The sequence below is a fragment of the Lolium perenne genome, chromosome 1 (assembly GCF_019359855.2).
Source record: "Lolium perenne isolate Kyuss_39 chromosome 1, Kyuss_2.0, whole genome shotgun sequence".
Classification (NCBI taxonomy): Eukaryota; Viridiplantae; Streptophyta; class Magnoliopsida; order Poales; family Poaceae; genus Lolium; species Lolium perenne.
The window spans coordinates 156,868,970-156,887,475 of record NC_067244.2 but is presented as its reverse complement, the minus strand read 5'-3'; the positions used below and the strand labels follow the sequence as shown (position 1 = coordinate 156,887,475).

The window sequence follows — 18,506 nt, the reverse complement described above, 5'->3', positions numbered from 1 at the left end:
CTTTCCTAACTGATCCCTCTTTGGGTGCTGCTATCTTCACTAGCCCTGGAGCCTTCATGATTTCACCATCAAGTTTTCCTTTTTTTCATCATCTTCTTGTCCATTCCCTCCTCATCCACCTTACAACGAGAAGTGGCCAAATTCTTCACAATTTTGGCATTAATAATGGGAGGAGCAGCATTACAGGATAGACAGTGTTTATCCTTGTAATTCACATGGTTTCTGTAGCCATCATTTAACTGAATCGGTCTAGGACTTCTTCATACCTCAGACTCCATCAGTGGTAATTTCCCATCTCTACTTTTCCTTTTAGGAGTGGTGAACATGTCCATAGAAGCAGGAGACTCCACATCAGCAAGCTTGCTTGTAGGAGCCTAAGTGGTAACACATTTATCAGGAATTAAAAAGGAAATTTTATGTTCAACTTCAATTGGTTCTCTAATAATATCCCATAGTTGTGAGGAAAGAAATGTTGGAGATATGCCCAAGAGGCAATAATAAAATAGTTATTATTATATCTTTGTGTCTATGATAAATGTTTGCATCCCATGCTATAATTGTATTAACCGGAAACATTAATACTTGTGTGTTTTGTAAACATAAAAGAGTTCCTAGTAAGCCTCTTGTTAAGCTAGCTTATTGATTAATACATGATCATAGTTTCATGATCATGAACATTGGATGTTTTTTATAAAAAGATCATATCATTATATGAATGATGTATGGACATACACCCATAGTAAGTGTAGCATATGATCAAGTCATTAAGTTCGTTTTGCTTCAAGATTTAAGATACATAGTAACCTAATCCTTCGGCCATGAGATCATGTTAATCACCTACACCGGATGGATGCTTTGATGACATCAAACACAACTTCGTAAATGGTTAGTTATAAAGGTGGCATTAAGTGTTCGGAAAGTATAGGTTGAAGCGCGTGGATCAATAGTGGAATTTGTCCATCCAAATGACGGATATATACTTTGGACCCTCTCGGTGGAATGTCATCCAATTAGCTTGCAAGAATGTGACTGGCTCACAAGGGATATCATTTAACGGTACGAGTAAAGAGTACTTATTGGTAACGAGGTAGAACTAGGTATAGAGATACCGATGATCAAACTTCGGATAAGTAAAATATCGCACGGGAAAGGGAATCGGTATCGTATGTTAATGGTTATTTCGATCACGAAGTCATCGTTGAATATGTGGGAGCCATTATGGATCTCCAGGTCCCGCTATTGGTTATTGATCGAGAAGTGTCTCAATCATGTCTGCATAGTTCACGAACCGTAGGGTGACACACTTAAGGTTCGATGTCGTTTTAAGTAGATATGGAATATGGAAAGGAGTTCGAATATTGTTCGGAGTCTTGGATGGGATCCAGGAAATCACGAGGAATTTCGGAATGGCCCGGAGAATAAGATTCATATATGGGCAAACGAGGATGAGGCGAACGAGGACAACGAGGCAGAGCTCGTGGGCCTCTCGGTGGAGCACGGGGAGGTGAGGAACGGCGAGGGCAAGCGACGACCGAGGGCTAGGGTTTCAGTCTCGAGTGGGAGGAGGCACAGAGAGTGAGGGAGAAGAAGAAGGGGAAGTCTAGGGTTTGTCTGGTGGCACGGCGATATACTTGTAGACGGTCGGGGACGGCGGCGTGAATCTTGACGCCGGCGAGCGATGAGGCCCTGCCACCGATCTGCTTCCCGAACGGGAGGTGGAAGATGACCCGACAATTTTTCAAATAACACCCTGGGGGTTTTGTTGGGCCGAAAGAGGTGGAGATGGGCCAAACTGCTGGGCTGCGCAAAGAGAGAAGGGGAGAGGGGAATTAGGATGAGCCCAAGCAGGGGAGAGGGAGGTTCTCTCTCTTTTCTTTTCAAATTCTGTTTTCTATTTTGTTTTCAAACTCCTTTTTGATATATTAAATCTGTTTGAAGTTTCAAACTTTCTGAAACTTTAAAAACAATAACAATGTACTTCTTAACAAAGCACAATTGCAACGTATTTCAGTTTGAAACATTGAAACATTTTGAACATTTGAATTTGGGAGAGAGATTTGCATAACATTAGGGTTTTCAAATACTTTTGTGCAAATTTTCTTAGGAAATTTTCATGATGCTCATGATGCACAAACAAACACTAATCTAGGTTTAGAGAAACATGGATGTTACAAAACACCACTATGGAAGTTGTGGGTTTGAAAAATTATAAGTAATGAGTTAGGTAGGAACCATGTTGTCATGGGAAACACCTTTCAACATTCCACTTTTCTTTGAGTTGATCACATCATGTTTTTTGGTTACTTGATAACCATCTCAGACGAAATAAAGGGGGTTATCACAAAGGACTAGAGTATGCAGATATGTTAGAGAAGAGCATTGGGCTGCCAACGAAAGCTATGCCTAATCATGATGAAAGTTTTCAGAATGGGCATCCTCAATAGCATTTGGAAAAAAAAACAAGATTTTAGTAGGAATAGGAGAAAAGAAAAGGAAAAAAAAGAAAAAGTTTTTTTAGGGAGGATGCCCAACCGTCTATTGTCCTGCCTTCCCAGTATATATCGCTTATAAGTGAGGTTAAAAAAATATCTTTGGGTCCTTTGTACAGGGGGCACAGAGGTACCCCTTTGCGATGCTCGGTTGAAACAATATGCTGAAAGGTCTGTGATAATCTGAAGTTGAGTAGCACGAGGTGTGGCTGGATAATGGCTAAAGGGCATGAGACAACTTACTTATAAGAGGTCAACACATGAACCATGAGTATCTATAAAATAAATTAACAAAGACATATGTGGAGCCTCATCCTTATTATTAATGTTGACATGAATTACATAGCTCAAAACCTAACTTTATGCGCTCTTTTATATTTTTATTTTGTTGGAGGAGTAGCACATCTTCTATCTCTAAATAGGAACTCCCCACTACCTTATTTTCCTAGCCTGTGGTGAGGCCACGTCATTGTGAATTTTGACTGCACGCGGGTCGTCACATCTTCCTATCTCGCACCTTTTCTCCACGGCAGACCGCAACAGGGTTCTCTCAAACTAATTATTCACCTCTTCCTCTTCACCTTCTACAACCAAATTTAGTTCATCTTCTGCCCTACTTACTCCAAAAGAAACTGATGGATTTAATCTTCAACCATCTTCCACGAGGTCACTTCCTCTTGCCGGTTGGAATCCGTCCACGGTACAACTTCTTGATCTATAAATGGGTCCTCCATGAATCTTGCAACAGACTATTCGTGCCTCTGTCCTGCTACTCTGGCTGACGATGAACAACACCATCTCTGTCTCTATTTTTTTCTGCTCTCTAATTGCAGGAGTCTGCAACCCCGTACTCTTCCTCACGCATAGGGGTCTAGATGATGTTGCTGCTACTATTCCAGGTTCCCAATCTTTTCTCATCTTCCCATTTTTTATGTTATAGATCCAGATCTATTTCACACTTGAACCCTATAAATCAACAATTTCATTATGTCTGTTGGAAATCCCCTTACACTTCTTTAATTTGGTATTTTTCACATGCCAAATTCTGATACTCTATGTATATGTCTATCTATTCGTTCATTACCTTTACCCGCTTATGCGCAGGGAAATGGAATACGCAACTAATTTTTCTATGCTAACATACTTCTTGGTGCTTGTGTGCGTGAATTGAGTGTCTTCCAGATTTGGTCAGAGCAAGAATCAATTATTGGCATGGTCTCATTCAGTTACTTTTTGAATGATCTACACGCAAAAATTGTGCCCCTTCAGATTAAACTATATTTCTAACACATCATCAGCGGTATTTTTTTATTTGAATAACCAAGCGGGAGAAATACAATTTATTTCTACGCATTACAGATATGTTTCTAACCTAGACTATGACTGTTTCAGTTAACTGGCGTTTTTATTTGCGAATCGTTAACTGGCGTTTCTTTTTAATATGTATGCATTCTTTATTATACCCAGCACAATATATACCCATTATGGGCCAAACAATGTTAAGTATCCCCAGATTGGGCAGCAAAACTGAAGTATCTTCTATGCAGGTACGATCTATAAAGGGTGTTGCAGTTTAATTGCAGTATTATTACTTTCCTTCACTTGAAGATCAAATAGGTAGTGCTTCAACCTCAGCTGTTTATTCATATTTTCTAAATTATTTTGCTGTAATGTATTATTCTCTTAGGTCTCGTGGATCATGCAGAGATTCAATAATATTGTATTTATGATCCCTGGTGATAGTCCATTTATATTCTTTTATGTCTCATTGATCATTAAGAGATTCAATAATATGGTATTTCTGATCATTGGTGATAGTCCATTGCTAGAGTGTTCAGCTTCACACTCCATAAACCGTTTCTTAGTATACAATGTTGTAGAAAAGTGCATCAAATAAATACATGTAAGGAGAAGAGACAAAAATGGGGAAACATCATCAAATATTAATCAACCAGTTGAAGGACCATATATATCTACTTAATAGGACAGGTTGATAACATTGTATATACTCGCTTTCTCCCCATTTTCGCATCTCAACATTCATATCCATACACTGAACCTGGTCTTCTTAGCGTGATCTTCACCTTCCATGTTTAAAGTCCTATGGGTGTTATTTCTCACAGCAATCAGAAAAATATGATTGTGTTAATTCCTCTCAAATATAGACTTTATTTTAGAAAACAAATAATTGACATGATCTTCCGCAGCAACGCGCGGGGTATCATCTAGTGTATTCCGTAGCTACTTACTTTCTACTATTCAAGAGTCAAAATAATAAAAAGATGAGAAAGAGTCTTCCAAATAATTTATATACTTCTCATTTATTTACTCACAGTGCCACTTATTATTATGCATGCTTTGTAGAATGTGAGAGATATCACTTTATAATTCATTTGCCTATTGTTATTGTTTAATGACTGAACCTTGTGAAACTTTGCATGATAACATAAAAGCAATATAATAAACTCCAAAGTTCATGTTAGCTTTATCACCTTTACGCTCGAGGACGAGCATAGGTTAAGCTTGGGGATGTTGATGCATGTAAAATGCATACCTGAACTTTGTACTTTATTGGCACATATTTGCAACATATATGATGTTATATTCATGTTTTATATTGATTTATGTGAATTTACCGATGATACCCTTTATTTGGGTTATAACTCTGCAGAGCAGGAAAACATGTGTATTTCCACTATAAGGGACCTATACGGCGTCCAATTGAGCTAGGATTTCGCAGACATCAATATTTCACCATGAGAAGCATCTAGAGAACTTGGACCTAATGAGGGAGGGTCTGATGCCCAAACGAGATGTGGTGGCGCGCCCAGTAAGGGTGCACCACCCACCTTCGTTTCTCCACTGACCGTCCGTTTCGCCTAATTCTTTCGCTCACAGACTCCATTTTTCCTAAACCCTATATATATGACCCCCTAGTGTTTCCTCGAGGAGAGCGCCACGGAAACACCAAAACACCAAAACAGAGGCTACTGCAGCGAACATTGGAAGGGGAAACTCCCCGAGCGACCACCGGAGGGATCTCCACCTTCACCAACGTCTTCCACATCAACACCATGATGAAGGGGGAGTAGTCCACCTCTGGACTATGGGTTTGTGGCAGTAGCTTGATCTATTTGTCTCTTATTCTTCATAGATCTTAGTACCATATGAGCTGCCCAACATGATTACGATGATATATGTAATTCATATGTGGTGTATCTTTATTCTATGATATTGTGTTATGAGATTGGAATCTATTATGTGTAATATGTATTAAAATATGCATATTATATTATGTACCCCGTTCTTAAGTGCTTGTTCTGATCTAAGTTATATGCAAGAACATGTGTGGGGAGATGAGTGTATTAGTTGGAGTGGCATAGTTTTAGTGATTGAATACAATAAATGCATGATATATTATGGTTTTACCTTTTCCTTTGATGCCTCACTAGGGACAGTGAATGCATATGCTACATTATCATGTGACAAAAGTGATAATCTTGGTAGCATATTCGATATTCAAACATCATGTCAAAGTACTTATTATTATGCTATGTTTATTCTTAATACAAGATTGCTTGGAGTTTTCTCTTTCTTGTGGAGTGTAAGAGAGATATTTTTATTGACCCCGGAGGGTCTAGATACTACAATTATATTGAGCGGTGGGAGTGCAACTTACAAGGAGGACCTCAAAACAAAAATGAATTACAAACATGTCCCCATGCTTTGCATAAAGAACCCTAGAATGAAACAAGAAATCGCAATCCGGTGCTTCATCTTCTCTCCCAGGAGCTTGCCTTCGAACGTGAACACACACTCCACCACCGGGGATGCTACCACTTGGGGTAGAGCAACCGACGAACGCTGCGACGAAGCGAGAAGGCCTCCATAAGGACAGGCTGGCCAAGAGGTTGCACATAATCTGACACCAGTTTCTTGGCCTCAGATCTTGGAGTGGTCGCCTGACGACCATTAGAGTCAGCGGAGGATCGATCATGTGCCCATGAAGACCCTCTGATGATCTACTCCGAAAAGCATCCGCATGTGCAGCATCTTCAGATCCCCAACATGAATCTGGCAAGGAGCAGCACGTAGCCTAACCCCTCCCACATCTTCTTCCTCCATGACCTCCATGATGTGGAGTACCAGAGCTAACTCCCACTTGAACCAGAGCATAGCCGCGCTTATTTAAAGAGGGTTTGCCAGATCCGGTCGTCGTCCGCCACCCCCACCTTGAGGGCTCACCGACGAAGAGGTCCAGGAGCCTACCAACACCGCGCGTCGGCTTGGAGGCAGCCCCCAGCGGCATAGCGCCAATCCACCATAAAGGCATACAACACAACCCTAAATCTACTATGTATAGAGGATCTGGCCTCCCTCCCCTCTCCTAGCGCCGAACTGTGCGCCGCCGGAGAGAGGGAGGAGTGGCATCGCAGGCGCTGAGGAGACTCCCGAATGGGGGTGAGGAGAGAGAACGGGAAGAGAAAATGAGAGCCCCAAATGAGAAGCGTGTAGGAGAGATGTGTTGCATCATATCTATGTTAGGACGTGATGCCCATATATATGAATGCTTATCAAATACATATTAAAATTCCACCAATATTATCTCATTGACAAACTGTTATTATCCTTTACAACTTAAAAAGAGAGTAGACAAGTGAACCCATAAACCCGGTCCAATTTTAATCATAAGAAACATCTTTGCATTGCATTTATCCTACTTTCTACTTGCAACACTATTTTAATCCAAAAATATAAAAATACTTTGTTTACTTAATCACACGCAAAACTAAAAAACAACTATCTCTTTACTGTTTTTTACTTAGTTTACATTTCTTATTTACTTTACTATACTTTTACTATATCTTTTATCTACAATTACTAATAAGAAACCTTGTGCTTGACAACCACATGGTGGAATTGGGGACACAAGAAAATACTTTACTTTGCAGGATTGCTAGAAAAAAAGGAAAAGAGACTAAGCCAATTCCCCGAGAGTTCGATATAAACTCTAGAGTCACCCTTGTGTGGAAAAGCTTCGCTGACTACAGCACTCTGCTCTGGAGTCCCAACATCGTCACTTACGTACTTAGCTTGATGATGTGAAATATATTTAAAAAAGTATTTTTGTTCTCAATACCATCTCACAACAACAACAATAATACAACAAGAGCTCATTGTTTCAACAACACTTCAGTTGGGCGGGTTTTAATTATTTGTCCATACTCGACACGACTAAACTTATAGTGTGACTATGAACAAACATGTCTTTTATCCTAGGGACAATGCTAGAACTAGATTTCACTCTCGATTGATTGCAATCACTTTCGTCGAAATGATCTTCACTTAATCTAGGGGTAATTAGTCCTTGTCATAAGCAAGTCTCATTTACATAGATTTTCTTCCTACCAAGACACTCTCCTAGACATCGTCTAAAAATTAACCTATACTTCCACATAAGTGAAACCGACACGCCCTCACCCGGTGGGAGGGTCGCCTAACTCCGGGACCTTCGCAAAATTTAGCCCCCATCGGACTCTGTCGGTCACTGACTGAACCTGCCAAGTGGGTGGCATCGGAAGAAGCTTATGTAGGGGTACTAGACTATGGTTTCCTAGGGACAACGGTTGATAACGCAAGGTTACTTGGATAAGTTGCACTATGTCACTTAATCTAGTCGATGGGGGTGATTATCTTTATTATTCACAATGATCTCGAAGGTTTTTCTTCTAGACAGAGTTAGAACCAGAGGAGATGGGATTATTCAGAAAATTCCCTAAATCAATATAAAACATAAATATAAAATTATATAAGATGCAAATATATGAGAATATGTTGCAATAAACTACAAACTTCATGTATGCATATACATGCATCAAGAAAATACAGCTCGGATCTTGGCACAAAATGCAGCAAGAGGTTTGATATGTTGCAAACGTATCTATAATTTTTGATGCTCCATGCTTGTCTTACACCAATTTATATATGTTTTTCTTACGCTTCGTTGCACTTTTATACATTTTCCAGCACTAACCTATTGACAAGATGCCACGGTGACAGTTTCCTATTTTCTGTTGTTTTGTATTTCAGAAAAGTTGTACAGAAGATGTTCTCGAAATTCGATGAAACAAAAGCCAAAGTTCATATTTTACCATAACAAAGACGGAGTCCAGAGGAGAGACGGAGAGGCGCCACAGGACCGCCACACCTGCCCTTGGCGCGGCCCAGGATCTGGCCGCGCCATGGGGTGGTGTGGGCCCCCAGGCATCCACCGACCTCCCCCTTCCTCCTATTTATTCACGATCTCAGGAAAAACCTAAATACCCGAGCCTCCATCCACGAAAAGTTATGTCGCGGCCGCCATCGCCGACCCTAGCTCGGGAGGGTTCTGAAGCTCTTCCCGACACCCTGCCGGAGAGGGAGATCATCACCGGAGGCCTCTACATCACCATGCCCGCCTCCGAAGTGATGTGTGAGTAGTTGATTCATGGACTATGGGTCCATAGCAGTAGCTAGATGGTTGTCTTCTCCAATTTGTGCCTCATGTTTAGAAATTGTGAGCTGCCTATCATGATCTCCTATCATGATCAAGATCATCTTTATGTAATGCTACATGTTGTGTTTGCTAGGATCTGATGAATATTGAATACTATGTCGAGATCTATTATATATTTTTCATATGTTATTCATGATCTTGCATGCTCTCCGTTGCTAGTAGATACTCTGGCCAAGTAAATTCGTGTAACTCCACGAGGGAGTATTTATGCTCAATAGTGGGTTCATGCCTATAGTTTTCTGGAAGAGTGACAATAACTTCTAAGATTGTAGATGTGTTGTTGCTACTAGGGGAAAACAACAATGCTTTATCTAAGGATAATTCTATTGTTTACTTTACACACATTTCTTAATACGAGAATCTGTTGCTTGCAACTTAATACTGGAAGGGTTCGGACGATAACCGGAAGGTGGATTATTAGTTATAGACGCCTCTTGTAATGCCCAAACGAATCTCATATTAATCATATTGTCATGTATGGTCCTTATTCTGTCAATTGCCCAGCTGTAATTTGTTCACCCAACATTTTATTTATCTTTATGGAGAGAGTGAACTGTGGACCCCGATCCTTTCTTTTATATAAAATCATCATGTTCTATTTACTTACTGCAAGCATTGTTCTCTTTAATTCCACTTCAAACAAACATCCCTTTTCACACTATATATTTAATCGTTTGTGTTCAGCAAAACCAGTGAGATTGAGAACCTCACTGTAAGTTCGGGCAAAGTATTTTGGTTGTGTTGTGTGCAGGTTCTATGTTGTTGCTAACGCCGTTAGTGCGCTCTACCACAAGTCAGCTAGTAACACCTTCAGAAGTCACGTCTTTCTCCTTCTGGTCGATTAAACCTTGGTTTCTTACTGAGAAAAACTTGCTACTGTGCTCATCATACCTTCCTCTTGGGGTTCCCCAATGGTGTGCAATCTGTACTCATCAAGCTCTTTTTTTAGCGCCGTTGCCGGGGAGGAAGAGGATTTCTGCAAGGGGAGTCTCTCATCTCCAATCTCTTTACTTTGTTATAGTTTTGCTTAGTTTATTTTACTTTGTCTTGTTTGCTTCTTTATATCAAAAACTCAAAAAAAAGTTTCTTTTATAGTTGCTATTTTGTTGCTCTATTTTTAGATAATTATGTTGGTCCCTAAGTAGGTTTTGAAAGACCTATCAATAGGTAGTGGTTCTATAATTGGGAGAGATAACATTGAAGAATTCTTTAATCATGTTAGTAAGCATAAAAATATTAAGGATAAATGCCTGGTAGAACTTGCTCCTAATTATGAAACTGTTGCAGCTTATTTAGATCAAATGTTAGAGGCTAGGTTTGTTAGCCTTAATCCCATAATGGAGCAAATATTTCTTAAACATCATGAAGTTCGGGATGATGAAAACAGGGATTTTATTCTGGAAACTTTGCTTAAAGAATTTAGAGATGTTGTTATAGAAGCTAGGAAAGTCTTTGATCGGTTTAAGCTGCTAGGCGCTCATGTGTAGATGTTATTGGTACACTTGAATAGATAGACAAAACAAAACTTGAAAATAGGAAGAAAATCAAAATACCAGTACCTTTCATACTAGTAGGAATACATGAAGCTTTGGAAAAGAATTTTGATTGGATTGTTCTGAAAACCCATTTGATGAAAGTAGTGAACCTAAAAGTGCTGAGAGAGGATCTTATAAACTTATATTGATAAAATACAAATCCTTGTTGAAAATACTTTTGGCATTGATCTTGATGCTTCTTCATTTGAAAATACTTGATGCTAGCTCTTTCTCTGCGCCTAGCTAAAAGGCGTTAAAAAGCACTCTTGGGAGATAACCCATGTTTTATTTCTGTAATTTTTTTGTTGAGTCTTGGAAGTTATTACCTCTATAATAACCTCTCCTTATCATTTTTATTTCGTTTTTGTGCCCAGAATAGCCTCTAATAGGAAGAAAGTAAGATTTGGGGAAGTTGCTATCCTGAAACAGATTCTGTGTTGTCACCATAAAAATTCGTATTCCCAGCCAGAACGTAACTTTGAGCTGCCAATTTTTTTGCATATGCCCAGGTTATTATCTAACTTTCGTTAGTTGAGCATTTTTCAATTTGAGCAACAGAAGATTTTCGAAAAAATCTATCTTTACCTGTTGTTCTGTTTTGACAGATTTCTACCACTATTTGCATTTGCCTCTTAATCTCTTTCTTTTTTAGTTCTTTTGAGAGAAGAGCTTTTTGAAGAAGTTTCTACAGTAGCTAATGTTTTAATGGATGTTTGATATATGTTAGAACTGAATCCAAGTGGATTTGTTATTTTGATTGTACTAATGCTGGTAATAAGAATTGTGTGAAGTTTTATATGAAGGAAGTTTTCAAGTGTAGGGAAAGAAGAATGACGTAATGAGATGAAGAATGCACAAAAGATCAAGATTGGGGATTTCCATGTCACCCCAAGAAATATCCAAGAGGTATAAGCATCAACGCTTGCGGATGCCCAAGGCATCCCCTCTTCATCAACAAAGCATCAGATCATCCTTCTAGACGCTATATTTTCATTGCTTCATTTGCTATGTGTTGTTCTTGGAGCTTCTTTATTTTTGTTTTTAGTTTAGTTTTGTTTTGTTTGCTGTACAATATGGTTGGATCCCAGCATATTTATTTTGGAGAATGACACACTCCATTTTAATTGCATAGAACACTCTAGTTTTTGCTCTTATTGTTCTGCGAGTGTTCTATTTTGCTAGTACTGTGTTTAGCTCTTATTCTTTCGCTCATATTTTGTTCAGAGCTTGTTAGTTTTCTTTATTTATGTATGATTATCTCTCTGGTATTTATTTATTATTAGCTATGAGAGTTGTTTCAAATAAGTTGATTGGTGTTGGAGACGAGTAAAATGTTTCATGCCTATAGTAATGCAAAAGGAAGCTTGTCTAGACTGTGGCATAGAGTTTGGCATGTCATGTTGGATGTTATTCTTATCATATGCTTAGTAGTTATTGTTGTAGCATGACTTGCCTCAAATAGCTGAGAGTTCATAATGTTCCATTTAAATAATCATGTTTTGTTTCCATCATAAATAGCATAGTATTGTGGTATTCTCATTTGATGCTTTATTGGGTTGACTCGGCACATGTTTACATCATGGTATGACTACAAACCAGTTAACTAAAACCTCTATGATCATTTAGTTTTTGACTTGTAATATCACTTTATGCTTTGATTAATAATGTTTTGTCGCGGTGCATTATTATGGTCATTATTGCTCTCTTAGTTGGTCGCTCCTAGTCTTTTGCTATCCTTCGCATGTAATGAGCATGAGCTCTATTCATGCATCCAACCACCAAAAACCAAAGTTTGCCAAAAGTATCCACCATATCTACCTACTAGCATCATTGCTATTCCAAGTATATTCATCATGTTTTTATCTATCTTCCAAATTAAATCTTGCCATGAGAAAATTAGTTAGTAAAGCTCTCACAAACTTGATGGCTGATACGTCTCAAACGTATCAATAATTTTTGATGATCCATGCTTGTTTTACACCAATTCATATATGTTTTGCTTATACTTCGTTGCACTTTACATGATTTCCGGCACTAACTATTAACAAGATGCCATAGTGCTAGTTCCCTGTTTATGTTGTTTTTGTATTTCAGAGAAGTTGTACATGAAATATTCTTGAAATTGGATGAAACAAAAGCGGAAGTCAATATTTTACCGAAACGAAGACGAAGTCCAGAGGGGGGTCGAAGAGGCGCCACAGGGCGGCAAGACCTGCCTTTGGCGCGGCCTGGCCTTGGCCCGCACCAAGGGGGGTGTGGGCCCCCCAGGCACCCCACCGACCTAAATCCTCCGCCTATTTATGCATCTTCTCGGGAAACCCTGGATACCCGAGCCTCCATCCACGAAAAGTTCTGTCGCGACCGCCATCGCAGAACCCATCTCGGGGGTTTCTGAAGCTCTTCCCGGCACCCTACCGGAGGTGGGAAATCATCGCCGGAGGCATCTACATCGCCATGCCCGCCTCCAAAGTGATGCGTGAGTAGTACATCCCTGGACTATGGGTCCTTAGCAGTAACTAGATGGTTCTCTTCTCCAATTTGTGCTTCATGTATAGATCTTGTGAGCTGCCCTACATGATCAAGATCAACCCTATGTAATCCTATATGTTGTGTCTGCTGGGATCCGATGAATATTGTATACTATGTTGAGGGTGATTATATATTCATGTCATATGTTATTTGTGATCTTGCATGCTCCTCGTTGCTAGTAGATACTCTGGCCAAGTAGAAACTTGTGACTCCAAGACGGGGTATTTATGCTCGATAGTAGGTTCATGCCACTAGTAATCTGGAAGAGTGACAGGAACTTCTAAGATTGTAGATGTGTTGTTGCTACTAGGGAGAAAACAACAATGTTTTATCCAAGGGTAATTCTATTGTTTAATTTACACACATTGCTTAATGTGATAATCAGTTGCTTGCAACTTAATACTGAAAGGGGTTTGAACGATAACCGGAAGGTGGATTATTAGTGGATTACAATCTATGAATTATGTTGTAATGCCCAACCAAATCTCATAGTAATCATTTTGTCATGTATTGTCGATATTCTATCAATTGCCTAGCTGTAATTTGTTCACCCAACATGTTATTTATCTTTGTGTAGAGACACCTGTGAACTATGGACCCTAATCCTGTTTCTCTTACACTGATAAATTCATCTACTACAATCATGTTCTCTTTAATTACTACAAACATCTCTCTCCACTCGATACATCTAATCCTTTGTGTTTAGCAAACCGGTGAGATTGACAACCTCACTGCAAGTTGGGGCAAAGTACTTTGGTTTTGTTCTGTGCAGGTTCCACATTGTTGCTGATGCTGGTAGTGCACCCTGCCACTAGTCAGCTAGCAACACCTTCAGAAGTCACGCATTTCTCCTACTGGTCGATGAAACCTTGGTTTCGTAATGAGGAAAATTTGATGTTGTGCTCATCGCACCTTCCTCTTGGGGTTTTACAACCGCTTCCACAACAACGCTCAGCAAGATTGTCTGGCGCCATCACCGGAGCACTGATAAGTCTCAAACGTATCTATAATTTCTTATGTTCCATGCTACTTTATTGATGATACTCACATGTTTTATACACACTTTATGTCATATTTATGCATTTTCCGGCACTAACCTATTGACAAGATGCCGAAGAGCCAGTTGTTGTTTTCTGCTATTTTTGGTTTCAGAAATCCTACAAAGGAAATATTCTCGGAATTGGACGAAATCAACACCCAGGGTCTTATTTTTCCACGAAGCTTCCAGAAGACCTAAAAGGAAACGAAGTGGGGCGACGAGGCGCCGACACAACAGGGCGGCGCGGCCAGGGCTTGGGCCGCGCGGCCCTGGCGTGTGGGGCCCTCGCGTCGCCCCCTGACCTACCCTTCCGCCTACTTATAGCCTTCGTCGAGAATACCCCAGTACCGAGAGCCACGATACGGAAAACCTTCCAGAGACGCCGCCGCCGCCAATCCCATCTCTGGGATTCAGAGATCGCCTCCGCACCCTCGTCGAGAGGGGAATCATCTCCCGGAGGACTCTTCATCGCCATGATCGCCTCCGGAGTGATGTGTGTGTAGTTCACCCCTGGACTATGGGTCCATAGCAGTAGCTAGATGGTTGTCTTCTCCTCATTGTGCTATCATTGTCAGATCTTGTGAGCTGCCTAACATGATCAAGATCATCTATTTGTAATGCTACATGTTGCGTTTGTTGGGATCCGATGAATATGGAATACTATGTTATGTTGATTATCAATCTATCATCTATGTGTTGTTTATGATCTTGCATGCTCTCCGTTGCTAGTAGAAGCTCTGGCCAAGTCGTTACTTGTAACTCCAAGAGGGAGTATTTATGCTCGATAGTGGGTTCATGCCTCCATTAAATCGGGACAAGGATGTAAAGTTCTAAGGTTGTGGATGTGTTGTTGCCACTAGGGATAAAACATCAATGCTATGTCTAAGGATATTTGTGTTGATTACATTACGCACCATACTTAATGCAATTGTCTGTTGTTTGCAACTTAATACTGGAAGGGGTGCGGATGCTAACCCGAAGGTGGACTTTTTAGGCATAGATGCATGCTGGATAGCGGTCTATGTACTTTGTCGTAATGCCCAATTAAATTTCACACTACTCATCATAATATGTATGTGCATTGTCATGCCATCTCTATTTGTCAATTTCACAACTGTAATTTGTTCACCCAACATGCTATTTCTTATCGGAGAGACACCACTAGTGAACTGTGGACCCCGGTCCATTCTTTTACATCGAATACAATCTACTGCAATACGTGTTCTACTGTTCTCTGCAAACATCATCATCCACACTATACATCTAATCCTTTGTTACAGCAAGCCCGTGAGATTGACAACCTCACTGTTAAGTTGGGGCAAAGTATTTTGGTTGTGTTGTGCAGGTTCCACGTTGGCGCCGGAATCCCTGGTGTTGCGCCGCACTACACTCCGCCACCATCAACCTTCAACGTGCTTCTTGACTCCTACTGGTTCGATAAACCTTGGTTTCTTACTGAGGGAAACTTGCTGTTGTACGCATCACACCTTCCACTTGGGGTTCCCAACGGGCGTGTGCTTTACGCGTCAACAAGCTAAATTTGTGGCGCCGTTGCCGGGGAGATCAAGACACGCTGCAAGGGGAGTCTCCCACTTCCAATCTCTTTACTTTGTTTTTGTCTTGCTTTACTTTATTTTTATTTACTTCTTTGTTTGCTGCATTATATCAAATACAAAAAAAAATAGTTACTTGCTTTACTTTATTTACTATCTTGTTTGCGTTCTCCATATTAAAAACACAAAAAAATTAGTTACTTGCATTTACTTTATCTAGTTTGCTTTATTTACTATTGCTAAAATGGGTACTCCTGAAAATACTAAGTTGTGTGACTTCACAAGCACAAATAATAATGATTTCTTATGCACACCTATTGCTCCACCTGCTACTACAGCAGAATTCTTTGAAATTAAACCTGCTTTACTAAATCTTGTTATGAGAGAGCAATTTTCTGGTGTTAGTCCTGATGATGCTGCTGCCCATCTTAATAATTTTGTTGAACTTTGTGAAATGCAAAAGTATAAGGATGTAGATGGTGACATTATAAAATTAAAATTGTTTCCTTTCTCATTAAGAGGAAGAGCTAAAGATTGGTTGATATCTTTGCCTAAGAATAGTATTGATTCATTGACTAAATGTAAGGATGCTTTCATTGGTAGATATTATCCTCCTGCTAAAATTATATCTTTGAGAAGTAGCATAATGAATTTTAAGCAATTGGATAATGAGCATGTTGCCCAAGCATGGGAAAGAATAAAATCTTTGGTTAAAAATTGCCCTACCCATGGACTGACTACTTGGATGATCATCCAAACCTTTTATGCAGGACTGAATTTTTCTTCGCGGAACCTATTGGATTCAGCTGCTGGAGGTACTTTTATGTCCATCACTCTAGGCGCCGCAACAAAGCTTCTTGATAATATGATGATTAATTACTCTGAATGGCACACGGAAAGAGCTCCACAAGGTAAGAAGGTAAATTATGTTGAAGAAACCTCCTCCTTGAGTGATAAGATTGATGCTATTATGTCTATGCTTGTGAATGGTAGGACTAATGTTGATCCTAATAATGTTCCTTTAGCTTCATTGGTTGCCCGAGAAGAACATGGTTATGTGAACTTCATTAAAAATAATAATTTCAACAACAACTATAGGCCATATCTTGCTAGTGGTAGTGATTATGGTAATTCTTATGGTAGATATGTTTCACCTAATGAGGAAAAGATGTTAGAAATTGAAAGATCTACTAAGAACTTTATGCAATCACAATATGAGCAAAATCAATTGTTTACTAAAACTATGAATGAACAATCTACCTTGTTGAAAAATATAGGAAATCAACATGAAAATCTGAATATGGAGATCTCTGGTTTGCAAACTAAGCTTGCAAATGCTGAAAACCGAATCTCATACATGTCTGCGTCACAATATTCTTTAATTAATAAAATGGCTGCTAAACCTGAGGATAATGATAATAAAATTGTTACTACAGCAAACGCCATCCAAGTTCGAATTAATGAGAATATTAGATTGATGGCCGAATTGCGTGCTAGGTGGGAAAAAGAAGAAAATGCTAAAGAGAATAGCGTAGCTAAAGTTTGGACTATTACCACCACTATTAATGAAAATGCTTCACATGTTGCTACACCTCCTACTATCAATGGTAAAATAATTGGTGTTGGCAATGTTTCTACTCCCAATTCAAGGCTTGCAAAACTGCCTGAAACTGCTAAAACTGCTGAAATTGCTTGTGATAAAACTGCTGAATTTTTTTCAAATATTGGGGACAATGATCCCATTGCTGTAGATCATAATGGTTTAGATTTTGATGATTGTCACATCTCTGAAGTTATAAAGTTCTTACAAAAACTTGCTAAAAGTCCTAATGCTAGTGCTATAAATTTGGCCTTTACGAAACATATAACAAATGCTCTCATTAAAGCTAGAGAAGATAAATTAAATCTTGAAACTTCTATTCCTAGGAAGTTAGAAGATGGTTGGGAGCCCATCATTAAGATGAAGGTCAATGATTTTGATTGTAATGCTTTATGTGATCTTGGTGAAAGTATTTCCGTTATGCCTAGGAAAATCTATAATATGCTTGACTTGCCACCATTGAAAAATTGTTATTTGGATGTTAATCTTGCTGATAATTCTACAAAGAAACCTTTGGGGAGGATTGATAATGTTCACATTACGGTTAACAATAACCTTGTCCCCGTTGATTTTGTTGTGTTGGATATTGAATGCAATGCATCTTGTCCCATTATATTGGGAGGACCTTTTCTTCGAACTGTTGGTGCTATTATTGATATGAAGGAAGGTAATATAAATATCAATTTCCTCTCAAGAAAGGTATGGAACACTTCCCTAGAAAGAGAATGAAGTTACCTTTTGATTATATCATTAGAACAAATTATGATGTTGATGCTTCGTCTCTTGATGTTAGTTGATTCAAACTTTCTGCGCCTAGCTGAATGGCGTTAAAGAAAAGCACTTATGGGAGACAACCCATGATTTTACTTCTGCACTTTTGTTTTATATTTGAGTCTTTGAAGTTGTTACTACTGTAGCAACCTATCCTTATCTTTATTTTATTGCATTGTTGTGCCAAGTAAAGTCTTTGATAGTAAGGTTCATACTAGATTTGGATTACTGCGCAGAAACAGATTTCTTGCTATCACGAATTTGAGTATTATTCTCTGTAGGTAACTCAGAAAAATCTGCCAATTTACGTGAGTAATCCTCAAATATGAAGGCAACTTTTATTAAATTTGATCATTTTCATTTGAGCAAGTCTAGTGCCCCAGAAAAATTCATATTTACGGACTGTTCTGTTTTGACAGATTCTGCCTTTTATT

General features: G+C 39.2%; 1 long non-coding RNA gene across 1 annotated transcript; it reads left to right on the top strand.

Moving 5' to 3' along the window:
* Nucleotides 1–3,035: 3,035 nt before the first annotated feature.
* Nucleotides 3,036–4,468, top strand: LOC127300999 (uncharacterized). Its single transcript, XR_007851806.2, has 3 exons — nt 3,036–3,189; nt 3,323–3,388; nt 3,594–4,468. It is a non-coding gene; the product is annotated as an uncharacterized lncRNA (long non-coding RNA).
* The last annotated feature ends 14,038 nt before the right edge of the window (nt 4,469–18,506 follow it).